Below are 13,109 nucleotides of genomic sequence, written 5' to 3' on the forward strand. Positions count from 1 at the left end.
TTAAGCACATAGCCTAAATACCCCTATGTCCAGCTCAGATTATACTTGGTAGAAAATATGAAGTTGAGATTTTTTGGGAGATTTTTGGACTTTTTTAGAGGCCTTTTTTTACACCGTCTTCTGAGAAAATGATAGCAAGGGTTAAGGGAGCTGTTGGAATAGTTCAAGAGGGTGGCGTAATTGGTATCACTCGAGCATAATCTTAGAGGATGGATATGTTTCCTCAAGGGAATTCCAGCAACCAAGCTTGGAGTTCAAGAGGGTTTTCTATGATTATATTTGATTTTCTTTTTCTTCGATTGTTTTGTGAACTCCTCTAAAATGAGTAACTAAATGTCTTTTAGTATTCGGATATGAGAGAGATCTAGGATGGATTTGTAACCAGATATATTTTAGTTTATGTTTGGTTTAGGTGAGAGAATCATAGTGCATAATGCAATAGTAAGGGGATTATATTAGAAATAGATTTTAATTGATCTCCCTATGATTCTCTCACCTAAACCAAACATAAAAATGGTAACTACAATGATACAAACCATGAAGAAGACTATGGGATGAGCAGCAATAAAAAAAGAAGTTCGGGAAGTTCGGACAATATATCAAATACAGATAACAAGAATGAGTGTCAGATGTTGTCATGAGGCTACGCCTTAATACCAAAATGGATAACATCATGTTATCTGTATTTGATATATTGTCCGAACTTCCCGAACTTCTTTTTTTATTGCTGCTCATCCCATAGTCTTCTTCATGGTTTGTATCATTGTAGTTACCATCTTTTTCTTGTTTAATTAGCATCACCACCATTCTTTTCATCAAACAATTCGAAGCTCCAAAACAACCTAACCTTCTCTATTGATTGATTGACTTGCCCTTATTTCTTTATCCAAAACAACCTAACGCTTTATTACTTGATACGACATGTATGTACTTGCGCTTAGTTGCTATATTCTTCACACTAATAATAGCGATAAATAAACTAAAAACCATCCCTTGAAATATTTGTGATGAGTGTACAACATTCATGTATTTCATCACTTTGTACACTCATTCAGCATGTATTAAATCATATTGTAGAATTCGATGCTAAATCTAGTGTGTTTCATATTCTCAAGCTTAGGACAATACTTCAAGATGAGAGAGAGAGAGAGAGAGAGAGAGAGAGAGAGAGAGAGAGAGCCAAAAGAAGTATTCCAGATACTAAACGAAGAAATTGGAGCACTCTCAACATCATTTAAATAAGGACAAGGAAAAATTGGGTGGCTTACAGGCAGCTTACAGTTGTAAGTATATTCCAGTAACATTGCGGGCATGCTTATGCTTTTAAGGATGATTCAGAGTCAAATCAGAAAAGCTTATGGGTATGGCTTACACTCGTAAGGATACCAGTAAGGATCATCCAGTGGAGTTTATGAACAAAGCATACGCCCATAAGGGCGGTTGTAAGAAGTAACACAGTGAAGTTTACTATCTAGCGCTTATAGCAATAATTTGGACCGTAACACAAACAGAAGATCTTACGGATCGGACTTATGCCCGTAAGTGGTCGCATAAGGCTCGTAACCATCTTCTCCAGCTCCCTTACGATGACGTCCTTATGCATGTAATCAACCCGTTACTAGTTGGGTATAAATAGAACTTATGAGAATTTTTAGGGCATTCTTGTTTTTATTCTCGCTGTGGGGTGGGGGGTCTTTTAGGCAATTCTTGCAAGTGAAATTAGAGAAGAAAATGGACAAATCTCCAACACTCAAGAGATTGTTTCAAGGGAGATTTGGATCCACATTCAAGGGGATTGGAGATTGTAGCCGTCAAGCTCACCTTGGCGGTGTGCGTGAAAGCTTTCCTGAGGCTTCTTTGATGATCATTTGTCGGCACGATTGAGAAAGGGGTTTTCATGTTCTCCAGGTTTCCTCATATTACTTGTATCTTGAATGCTTGACCTCCATTAATGGATGACTAATTTGTTAGATGTTTGGACACAGTTGAACTCTAGGGTTTATTTCATTGACATTGGTTGTTGGATCTTTGATGCTTTAATTGTTTTTCTATTTGCAATCATTTCTATTTAAATCTAATTGCGTGTTTGAATGCTTGGTTGCTAACTAGGCGAAAACCCTAGCTATCATACTTGATGTGCTTTGTGACAGGTAGAAATACCCACCTAGCATAGGCATACCGTAATTAAAAAGAATGTGAGTAAGCCTGGATATAGGGTACTTTGGAGAATCTGTCTCCCTCAATTCTCCGGAGTGAGTTAATGATAATCTTCGTGCTCTTTGTAATCATGTGGAGTAGATTTTAGGAGAAATCACATATTTACTCTGTATTCGGATTAGGGGTAATCTTTTTCTTTGAGGGAGATTATCTACTTAAGAAATTATCATTAGCTCAGAGTGAGGTTTCATAGAGTGTTAATGCGATTGTGTGGATGCCTGTATCAGCTATGCACCTATTCAATTACTCTTCACCCGAGAAATTGGAGTTTAGTATAATTCTGAAAACTTCTAGGTTCGAATAAAATTGCATACTTAGACAACCTTTGTCCCATACTTTATAACCCTAGACAGATGCTATGCCTGGACATCATTTTTCCCTAGGTTTTTTTTTTTTTAAAATTTTTTTTAACAGTATTTCTTGTTTTTGCTTTCTTTGCTTACACACACATCACTTCATTAGTTAGCTTATTTTTTTGAATTAGGGCTGTTAGTCTGCATTTCGTCAATCAAAGAAAGCTAAGAAGCAGCAGTAATCTCCATTGGCCGATAGATGAAAGGGCATGCATGTGATTTAATTTGGTATTACTTTGTGCCTTACGTACTATGCATGTGAAGAATTCTAAACTCATTGGATTTGGTTTTACAACAAATTTGACTGTAAAACCAAAACTCTCATTTGATGTACTCTGAGTTATATGGGCTTTTGAAATCTAGTGAACCAAGCATTGGATTTTTAAAAACCAGTTTCTCAAGTTACATGTAACTACAAATTAATACAAATAAACAATACATAATTAAGTAAAATAAAATTATAGAATATTTTAGGGTAAAATAATTGAATTAAAATGTCTTATATATTTTATAATTTTATTAAATCTAAAGACTTATTAAATGTGGAATTGAAGTTATAATATTAAAGGCATGGGCCACAATGTAGACTTTAATAGGTTTGGCTTATAATTGTGGACTAATATGGTGGAAGTGGTGAAGGCACATGTACGTAGGTGTTAATTTAATAATTTTAACTGTTTGGTAACTCAAGGAGGTGGACACATAAAAGTGAGATTTTAAAATTTGTCTGTGAAAAATTATTTCAGAAAGTTGCATGTTTATTTCTATATTTATATCCCAATAAAAATTATGGTTACATTATCCAATAAACAATAAAATTGTGTATATCCAATAATATTAAATTTTATATATATAAATATTAGTAAAACTATTTTTATAGCATCTAAAATTAAACAATATAAACAATATAACTATTTTCTTTTCTTTTATGAACAAAATAATAACTGTATGTTAATCAGTGAATCTCTTGCAAACTATGCACCTAAGGTAGCAAGCAACAAAGAAGTAAGTGACCCCAATGGTTGCTTTAGTACTTTAAAATCCATCTCTATATCATGTCCAAATTTTACTGGAGTATGTTCACAAAAATTACACCCTCGTAAATTGTGATGAACGGACACTGATCTCCATTTTTTCATTCTCTAATATTACTTGATTAGGCTTCCAAGAGAGTGCAAAGCAACAGGCTTAATAAAATCAAGTATCAATCTAGCATTAACTTTACAAATAATATTATGATGTCAATTAATTAGTCCATATAAGTAAAAAGCCAAACCTCAGCGCTCGTAACTCAACCACCATATTCATGTAAGCGCTTATAAGCCAATTGTCCACACACCTGATGAAAACCTTATTAAACTACCAACTTTTCTATTAGAAAGGCCGTGTGATGTTCTCTAATTAAACTCTATTATCATCAACAATATATTCTAGATTTCCCCAGATCCATATTGTCACTAAAGATGAATCATTTGTGAGCCTCTATAAGGCCGTCCATTGCAATCTAGTAATTCAGCTCGTAAAACTTCTTAGTTTGAAAAGATGTGAAAAACCATTCTCTGATGGCATTGTATTAAAATGCATAACTGAGTAGATAGTGTAGTGGGCTGTTAACATGCCATTGATCACCTTTAATTACTTCATTTATTTAATCAATGACACCGTTCTCCACTGCATAGAAATATGCAATATTTGCATCACCAACGTTCAGTCATTGCTCATGTTAATTAGGATAAAATTAAAAGAAAAAATCATGATGCATCTAACAATAGATTCACGAGTGGAGGTGATAAGGAGAAAAAAGAATATAATATAAAAATTAAACAATAAATATTGCAATCGGCCTGATAAGTGCTTGTGCGATATGAATGCGAAGTGTTCATTCCTTATGTTGAGCATTACTTTTCTCAGGTTTTTACATTAATATGTGTGTTTTTATGTTACTTTTATGCAGGTAGGGTTGTGAGGCCGAGTATGAAGGAAATTGGCCAATGTGGATCATAGTGCACCTATTTTGGAGGAAATCTTGCTAAGGTTCAAACGTGAAGACATAGGTCAGGTGTGAGATGCTAGAGTGTGTACCAACCTCCTCGCATTCGAGTGAGCACATCCATTTGGAGGGGCACAAAGGTAGTCACATTCGAGCATTCCGATTTATGCACATAAGAACGAGAGATCCACTAACATGAATATCATTGAAGAAGCAAGTGATTCACGACGTAAACGTGTGCCCGTTTGCGTTACCCCGATGAAAATATGGAATTGGGAAGTTCTTCAGGTCGAAGACAGTAGCAGAGCAATGTAGCAACACTGTAGCAGCACTGTTCACAGCCGGCCGAGAAATCAGAGAATCCACACGGGCGTGTGGAAATGATCCACGGCCGTGTGAAAATTCCGCACGGGCGCGTGTACCGTCCACGCCCGTGGAGTCGCCCGATTCCAACCCTATTTAAAGCCGATTCAGCCCCGATTTTGGTATTCTTTTCTCCATCTTTTCCCCAACTTGCGAGAGGGCTTCGGTTAGGGTTTTGAGGGGTATTGGCTAGATTTTTGGAGAGGTTCTACGGCTCTGACATCGCGCGTCGTTTGGAAGAAGGTTATTGGGAGAGCTTTCGTCGGCACCGATCCGGCGAGGTGTATCCTAGGCCGGACAAAGGATCCCTTGCGATGAGTAGAGGACTCTCCACAAGACCATCGACACGACCATCGAGGGGGTTTCTTCATGGATTCATTGCTTTTACATTCGATTTCTTTGATTGTACTTAGCTCCATGGAGAGCTAAACTCCTAGTGGGTACTTGGGTGATTGTGAACCCTAGGATGTATTCGTTTCATTGAACTTCTTTATTATGCTTTCAATAAATTGATGTTTATTGTGAGTTCCAACCTTGAATACTTGATTGTATGAACATTTCCCCTAGAGTGACACTAGGGTTGAGAGTTCTTGTTGGTAACCTTGTGAGTGAGTGACACACCACGAGCGTTAGACAAAGCTAGGTTGGAGAGGGTTGAGAGGGTGAGTCGAGAGGTACAGGAGCGTCCCCTTTCCCCTCCGACGTGATAGATTCTACCTCCGTTCCTCGAGTTCTTTACGGTCATAATAGAGTGAATGGTCTAAGGGATGAATCTCCGCTGGGGCTTAGTTGCGCGTGCAATGGAGTGAAGCGTTGAGGGGATCTTAGTATCTAGGGCTTAATTGTGGTTAGGGACCTTCCGCCTGGACCAAAGGGTTAGGTCTATAATTAGGAAGAGATTTATCACCTAGAATCCCTAGAACTCATTGCAACTTTATTCGAGTGCGAGGTTGAGAGGTTATTTAATCTCTCCTCCGGGACATGAATAGAGTTAGGCATAGTTGACCTTAGATTTGGGACTATGTATGTAAGGATTTCCACGACTCACCATTGCATTGATTAGGAAGCATAATAGAGAGTTCTTGCACTTGAAGCGATTATCCTAGGTGAAGCATCATCCGAGTACCCCATCTTTATCGATTGCCTTACCTCCTCCTTACTTTTGCTCTCTTACTTGTTGCTTTTAATTGTTGAGAATTGAATCATTGTCACACTTATCATTGTTGATATTCCACATAGCTAAGAATCGAATTAAGTGTCTTTACTCCCTACTCCCTGTGGATTCGATACCCGCTCACTCGGGATTATTACTTCGACAAACCCGTGCACTTACGGGATATACGCAAGGGGATCTTGTCACGGCCTCCACACTCATATATAATAATACACATATTTTTTATAGATCAGAGTACTTCTAAATATTTTTTCTAATAATATTAACAAATATTAGTGATTATTTCCAAGTATTAATTATATATATATATATATTAAAATACTAACTATATTTCGACACTAGATTCATTCTAATAATAAATTAAAATACTAAACATATTTCGAGAGCTCACATAATTAACAAATTAATCCTTATTTAATTCTATGCAAGTACTTCTAAATTTTCTAATAATAAAGTGGCAGATATTAGCAACTCTCATGCCGAAAATCCAATACAAATATAAGTAAAAAGAAAAAAAAAGATAAGGAACACACCACAACACAAAATTTAGGTGTGTTATTTGTTTCTGAGCTATATTTGATGAGTGTATAATGTTCTGTTATTTTATATCATTTTGGACACTTATTAGGCATGTATTAGAAATATATATTGTGGAGAGTTCGACACTAAACATAGTGTGTTTTGCATTCTCAGGCTTTGGACAGTACTTAAAGATGAGAAAGCGCTAAAAAAAGTATTATAGATCTTAAACGAAGAAGATGGAACTCTGTCAGCATTAATTGGATAAGGACAAGGCAAACATGATGGCTTACGGGCAGCTATGCCCAGACTTACGGCCATAAGCCTCTTCTAGAAAACCTTGCTAACATACTTATGCCCGTAAGGAGGAGTACAAATCCTAACCAGAGGACCTTACGCCTATAAGGGTGACCGTAAGGACCATCCAGAGCAGTTTATGAGCAGAGCTTATGCCCATAAGAGCAGTTGCAAGGGCAATACAGAGAAGGTTATGGTTCAGCATTTACGGTTGTAAGCTGGACTGTAACACAAGACAAAAGACCTTATGGATGGGATTTGCGACCGTAAGTGATCCCGTAAGGCTCGTGACCCATCATCTCTAGCTTCTTATGACCACGTTCTTACGCCCATAAGCAGCCCATAAACGACACAGTATTAATAGATCTGATGAGGATTTTAGGGTTATCTTTTTTTCTAATTTGGAGGTGAGGCGAAGAGAAGAAGAGGGGTGAATCTCCAAAGCTTTGGAGGTGATTTTAGGAGGAGATTCAACCCCATCATCTTGGCGAGAGAGATCGTAGTCCTTAAGACTAGCTTGGCGGCGTTTGCGAAAGGTCTTTAGGCTTTCTTCAATGATCAACCTCCTGCATGATTGAGAATGGGGTTTTAATGTTTTGTTTTATTCTCCCCTTGTCTTGTAATTTGAATGCTTGCCCTCCATTAATGAAGGGCTAATTTCATAGATGTTTGGGCATAGTTGAACTCTAGGGTTTTATCCTTTGATATTGGTTGTGGATTCTTATGATTTAGTTGTCTCTTAATTGCAATCCATGTTATTTGAATCTATTACGTGTTTGTATTTCTTGATTGCTATTGTGGTGAAAGCCCTAGTTATCATATTTTATGTGCTTTGTGCTAAGTAGAAATACTCACCTAGCATAGACGTGCCACGATTAGGGGGATTGTGAGTAAGCCTAGCAGTGGAGTATTTTGGAGAAATCTTCTCCCTCAATTCTCTCGAGTGTGTTAACAAGTTATTTCTGCACACTTTGCAATCATGTTAATTAGACTTTAGAAGAAATTGCATATCTATTCTGTATTTAGATTAGGGGTAATTTTTTTGCAAAAGAATTACCTATTTAAGAAATTCTTGTTAACTCACATTGAGATTTCACAACCGAGTCTAAAGTGATTGTGTGGTGACTGTATTATCACTGGACCGAATTAGTTACTATTCACCCTTGCAAGAGGGTTTAGTATAATTTAGGAAATCTCTCGGTTCAAATAGGACTGCATGATTAAACAACCTTTGTCCTAATCTTAACAAAATCCTAGAGAGATGTTATGCTCAGACATTACTTCTTTTCCTAATTTTTCTACTCCTTTATTTCGTATTTCTTGCTTTTGTTTTTAAGTTCTTTTGCATAGTATCACAACTTTGATTAGGCTAATTTTTGGGATAACGGTTAGTACTAGTAATCTTAATCTTTCTTGTGGATCTATACCCTGCTTTTACGCACACTTTACTACTTGATTAGCGCGTATGCTTGCGTTAGCCCCTTTTCAACATATAAGAACATAAACTAAAACTAATATCCATTATCAAGAATAAAAAAATATTACAAAAATATATGAAGAAATTATTAAGAGATGCCTGTTCAACCTAAAGGGGCTCTTTCTAAAGACTGATCAAATGACTCATATAGGGTGTGCATGTTTTGGAAGAGCATAATGCATGAAAGCTTGAAACTCTTGTCATCACATGCATAACTAATGCTTAGCTATTATCTAGCTTAGTTTCAGCTGAGCTACCAAGGAACTTGCCTGTTTTCTATTCATCATCTTTTAATTCCTTATTAGTTCTAATATATCATTAAGAAGGAAGACTTTGTTGTATGTGTGTGTATTATATACATCAGCAACACCTTAGAAAATAGTATATTGAGAAGGAAGAAAGAAGATAACACATGCTCGTAGTCTCTCTCTCTCTCTCTCTCACACACACACACACACAACCTTACTATATATATATATGTGTGTGTGTGTGTGTGTGTGTATAAATATGAAAATCTCACGGAATAGAATTGAGAAATCAAAATGATGTAAGAAGGCCCTGTATTATCCAAATATATATGTGTGTGCATTTGTTGTTTAAATAAATTAGAAGAGTTTTATTAATCATTAGTTGGAAATAACCGTTATCTTTAATATAATCATTTGGAAAAAGTTGTTTAGAATTGTTGCTAGAATTATGAAATAATAGACGCCTACTTTAATGTATATTTATCACTAATATATTTGTTTTTATTCTCGTCTTCTCCATCACTCAAGGCTCCATCGTCATTTGATCATAATTATCTCACTTAAGCCATGTATATTATGGTTTCTTACTAAAGTCTTTTTTTGTCATGTATTATATTGTTCATAGCATCAAGCATGATCTTTTTCACAATTCATTATGTTTCTCTATTAGTGTTTACGATGATGCATCCTTTAATATCTAATTGGAAAAAACTCTAATATAAAACTACTTAATAACTATGATGCTCTAAAATCTAATAGGATATATGTAATCATATGAACATGGAAAACTATTGTCTTATCCAATTTTCTGTATTTGTTTATCCTGCATAACTCTCCAAGGGATGTATGGATAGAAATATGAACTGTAGGAAAATTTTAGTTAAGAAACAATTTTTTTTATTCTAATCTGTTGCTAATTTAGTTTAGAAAAAGAGTAAAAACAAATTTTTGATTGGATTAAGGCACTAATTCAGTTAGAGCAAATATATGAAATTCTCTCTTACATTTATCTCCATGAAAATTACAAGTATATAAAGATGTACAAGCACACAAAGATAGCCACAACATAAAAGGAATTAATTAATCTAAGGGATGCGATACAAACTGTAAAGTATTAATTTACATATTTGGGAGATATAACGAATTATTAGTATTCCTTAATATTTATTTACATATTTGGAAGATGTGGAAGATGCCTCAGATATTTTCTAATGCCACGTAAGATGCTCTCATAGCTTGGACCGAAGAAACTTAAATGAGACTTGGCTAAATGTGTATTCATGGTATGTGCAAGTTGATCTTAAACATTGATGAATTGAACCTGAAGGTCTTAATGAGCTACCTTGTCATACATAAAGTGAAAATCAATCTCAACATGTTTTGTTCTAGCATGGAACATTGGGTTTGAGGAGAGGTAGGTGACGCGGGTTATCAAACCAAAGGATTGGAGGATATGAGAGAGGTAAGTTGAGCTCGAAGAAAAGGGACTGGAGCCACGTGAGCTCAACAGAGGTGTCTACAAGGGCTTTGTACATACTCTGCTTCGGTGGAAGATTAGGAGAATGTTTGTTGCTTGCGAGAACTCTATGAGATAAGATTGTTTCCCAAGAAAATTGCGAGCCTCTTTTGGACTTGCGATCATTGGGACAACTAGCCCAATCTACTCGTAGAATGCCTAAAGATGGTTGATGGAACCATGGTTGAAAAATAAACCATGATTGAAGATTCTCTTGACTACAAGCCAATGACCATCTAATGGTTAATTTGTGAAATTTTCAACCCCAATTAGTTTGGATGGATTTTAGTTTTGTGTTAAACTGGCGTTTAGCTATAGCAAGAAAGATAGGAAAATAGTAAAAACATCTGACTTTAGAGAGAGGATACAACTATAAATATTTGGGAAAACTATAAAAAAATTTACAAAGTAGTGATGACCATCGAATGACATAGTAGGAGACGAATCCCCAAACAACATTGAATATTAAATCCAATGGAGATGAATTAAAACTAGGAGTAATAGAGAGAGATAACTTAGATAATTTACCAAGGTAGCAGGAAGTACAAATAGATTGTTTTGGTGATGAATGATAAGGAAGAGAATTCTTCTTTATTATAGCCTAATAATTCGAGTGTGTGGTGTCCCAAACGATGGTGCCATGGGTCAAGTGAGGTCTATTAAACAAGATGAGCTACAAAAGAATTAGGAAGTGGAGTACTGAGGGTGTAAAGGCCATGTTAACTGGTTCCACGAAGCAAAGTTTGTTTGGTAGCCAGATCCTTCACATAAAAAGAATGCGGATGAAACTCAGAGAAACATTGTTGTCACGGGTGAATTATTAGATTGCAGAATGCTGTTAAGGCAAAATAAAGTGTGGGGTAGGTAGATGAACCAACATGAGAGATAGGAAGACCTTCATCATTGATAATATGGAGATCCTTAGTACCACGGTATGGTTAAATAGTGTTGATACTGGCCATATCCAGCATGGCATGGTTTGTTGCCCCAGTGTCGGTGAACCATGTATGGGAGGATAGCGGAGTGGATGAGTAGGACACATGGTGAGCTACTGGGCTCCACGTTGATAACGAGTAACAATGGTGTGACCCTAATTACCATAGAGTTGATTGAACAAAATTCCCACCATTAGTTCGAAACCTTGCACTGGTGGTTTGACAACCACAACAACGCCCCTACTGCCACGGCAACCATGAGTATGACCAAAGTTGTGCTGATAGTAGTTGTGGGCAAAGGAAGAAAGACCCTCTTGAATAAGTCCAAACGCAATAGGGCCAAGTGGGAGTCTAAGGAGAGAAGTTCCTAGATAGGGACCTGAGAGGCTAGTTGTATGGGCGAAACCACCAGAGAATGGGCTACAGATTTGGCCAAGGGAAGTTTTGCTTCCTACGAGGCCAATAAATGTCTAGGAAGACGAACCTCCTAAGGGTTGCATCATAGAAAGGTGAATAGTTGGCAGAGTAATGTGGTTCTCGTTGATAAACTTATGGTCGTGAAGGAGTGCTTGAAGATCAGATAAAGAAATAGGCTTAGGACGAGCATTCAAGGTGGTGATGAGATCTTTGCATTCAGAACAGAAGCCTTTGAAGATATAGATGTTCAGGTCCTCCATGAAAATAGGATGCCAGATAGTAATTAAAGAATCGCAGATGTTCTTAACTTTGTTAAGATAGGCGGTAATAGAAAGATCACATTGTTCAAGTTTATGGAGGTCTTTGTAGAGTTTGAGGATACAAGTGTTAGAGGGAGATGCATAGGCATTTTCTAGGGCTACCCAAATGGGGGCAGAGGTTTTGAGCCAACAATGGTAGATAAAACATCTTTGGAGAGAGAAGGAAAAGAGGACGGTCACAATATGTTTATCAATTTGTTTCCAAGAGACAAATGCATGATTCAATTGTGGGGTAGAGTTGTTAATTAGGAGAGGGAAGGTAATCCGGCGGTGGAGGGATCAATCTATCAATGAAACCCATCAAGTTTTGACTTTCTAGGAATGATGTAATTTGGGTGTAACAAAAAAGATAATTGTGTGGACCAGTTTAATGTGTAGGTAATGATGAGAGTTTTGGAGCATGAGAGCGAGATTGTTGGCGGAAAGGAAATTGATGGAGGTTATGACATGGGTAGGGGCGTGAGACAAAGTGGAGGGAGGAGAAGATATGATTTCTAGGTAGCTGTTGAAGATTTAAACCAAGAACTGCGAGTTGTCGAAGCTTTCCAAAGATTAAAAAAGATGCCAATGGCTACAAAGGCTATAATATCATGCTAGGACAAATATATTAAATTATGTCTTACATTTATCTCTATGAAAATTAAAAATATATAAAGATATACAAATACATGAAGATGGTCGCTACTATATAAAAAGCTTATAAATTTAAGGGATGCTATGCCAACCGCAAAATATTTATATATTTGAAAAATATAGTGAATCATGAGTATTTTATAATATTTATTAATATTTATTTATATATTTGGAAAATACGGAAGATGCAGCCCCGGCCCGGATATTCTCTTATAAATTGTGATTAAAGCTTCTATTATTCCTCATGAATTTGAATTAGTATTGGAGACATAAAAATGTAGATGATCGGGCAAGAAGCAGTGGGATGTTTATTCTTTATATTTCACCCTTTTATCCTTTATTGGACATGATTGCATACGGCAAAGAAAAAAAATATTATGATTTTAATCATGACTATGATCATGATTAAGATGATTATTATCATTAATATAATAAAATATAATTATGGATGTTATTAAATATATATAAGCACATACCATTAGCATTTTCCTTGACATTAACATATGCATATGTGTTTTACATGTACATGCACATACATATACACATATATGCATACACATATATATATGCACATCTATATATTTATATATATACATCTATCTATATATATTTATATTTATAATAGTATATAGATATTATTTATTTCAATT

This window comes from Dioscorea cayenensis, chromosome 18 (genome assembly GCF_009730915.1).
Source record: "Dioscorea cayenensis subsp. rotundata cultivar TDr96_F1 chromosome 18, TDr96_F1_v2_PseudoChromosome.rev07_lg8_w22 25.fasta, whole genome shotgun sequence".
NCBI classification, from domain to species: domain Eukaryota; kingdom Viridiplantae; phylum Streptophyta; class Magnoliopsida; order Dioscoreales; family Dioscoreaceae; genus Dioscorea; species Dioscorea cayenensis.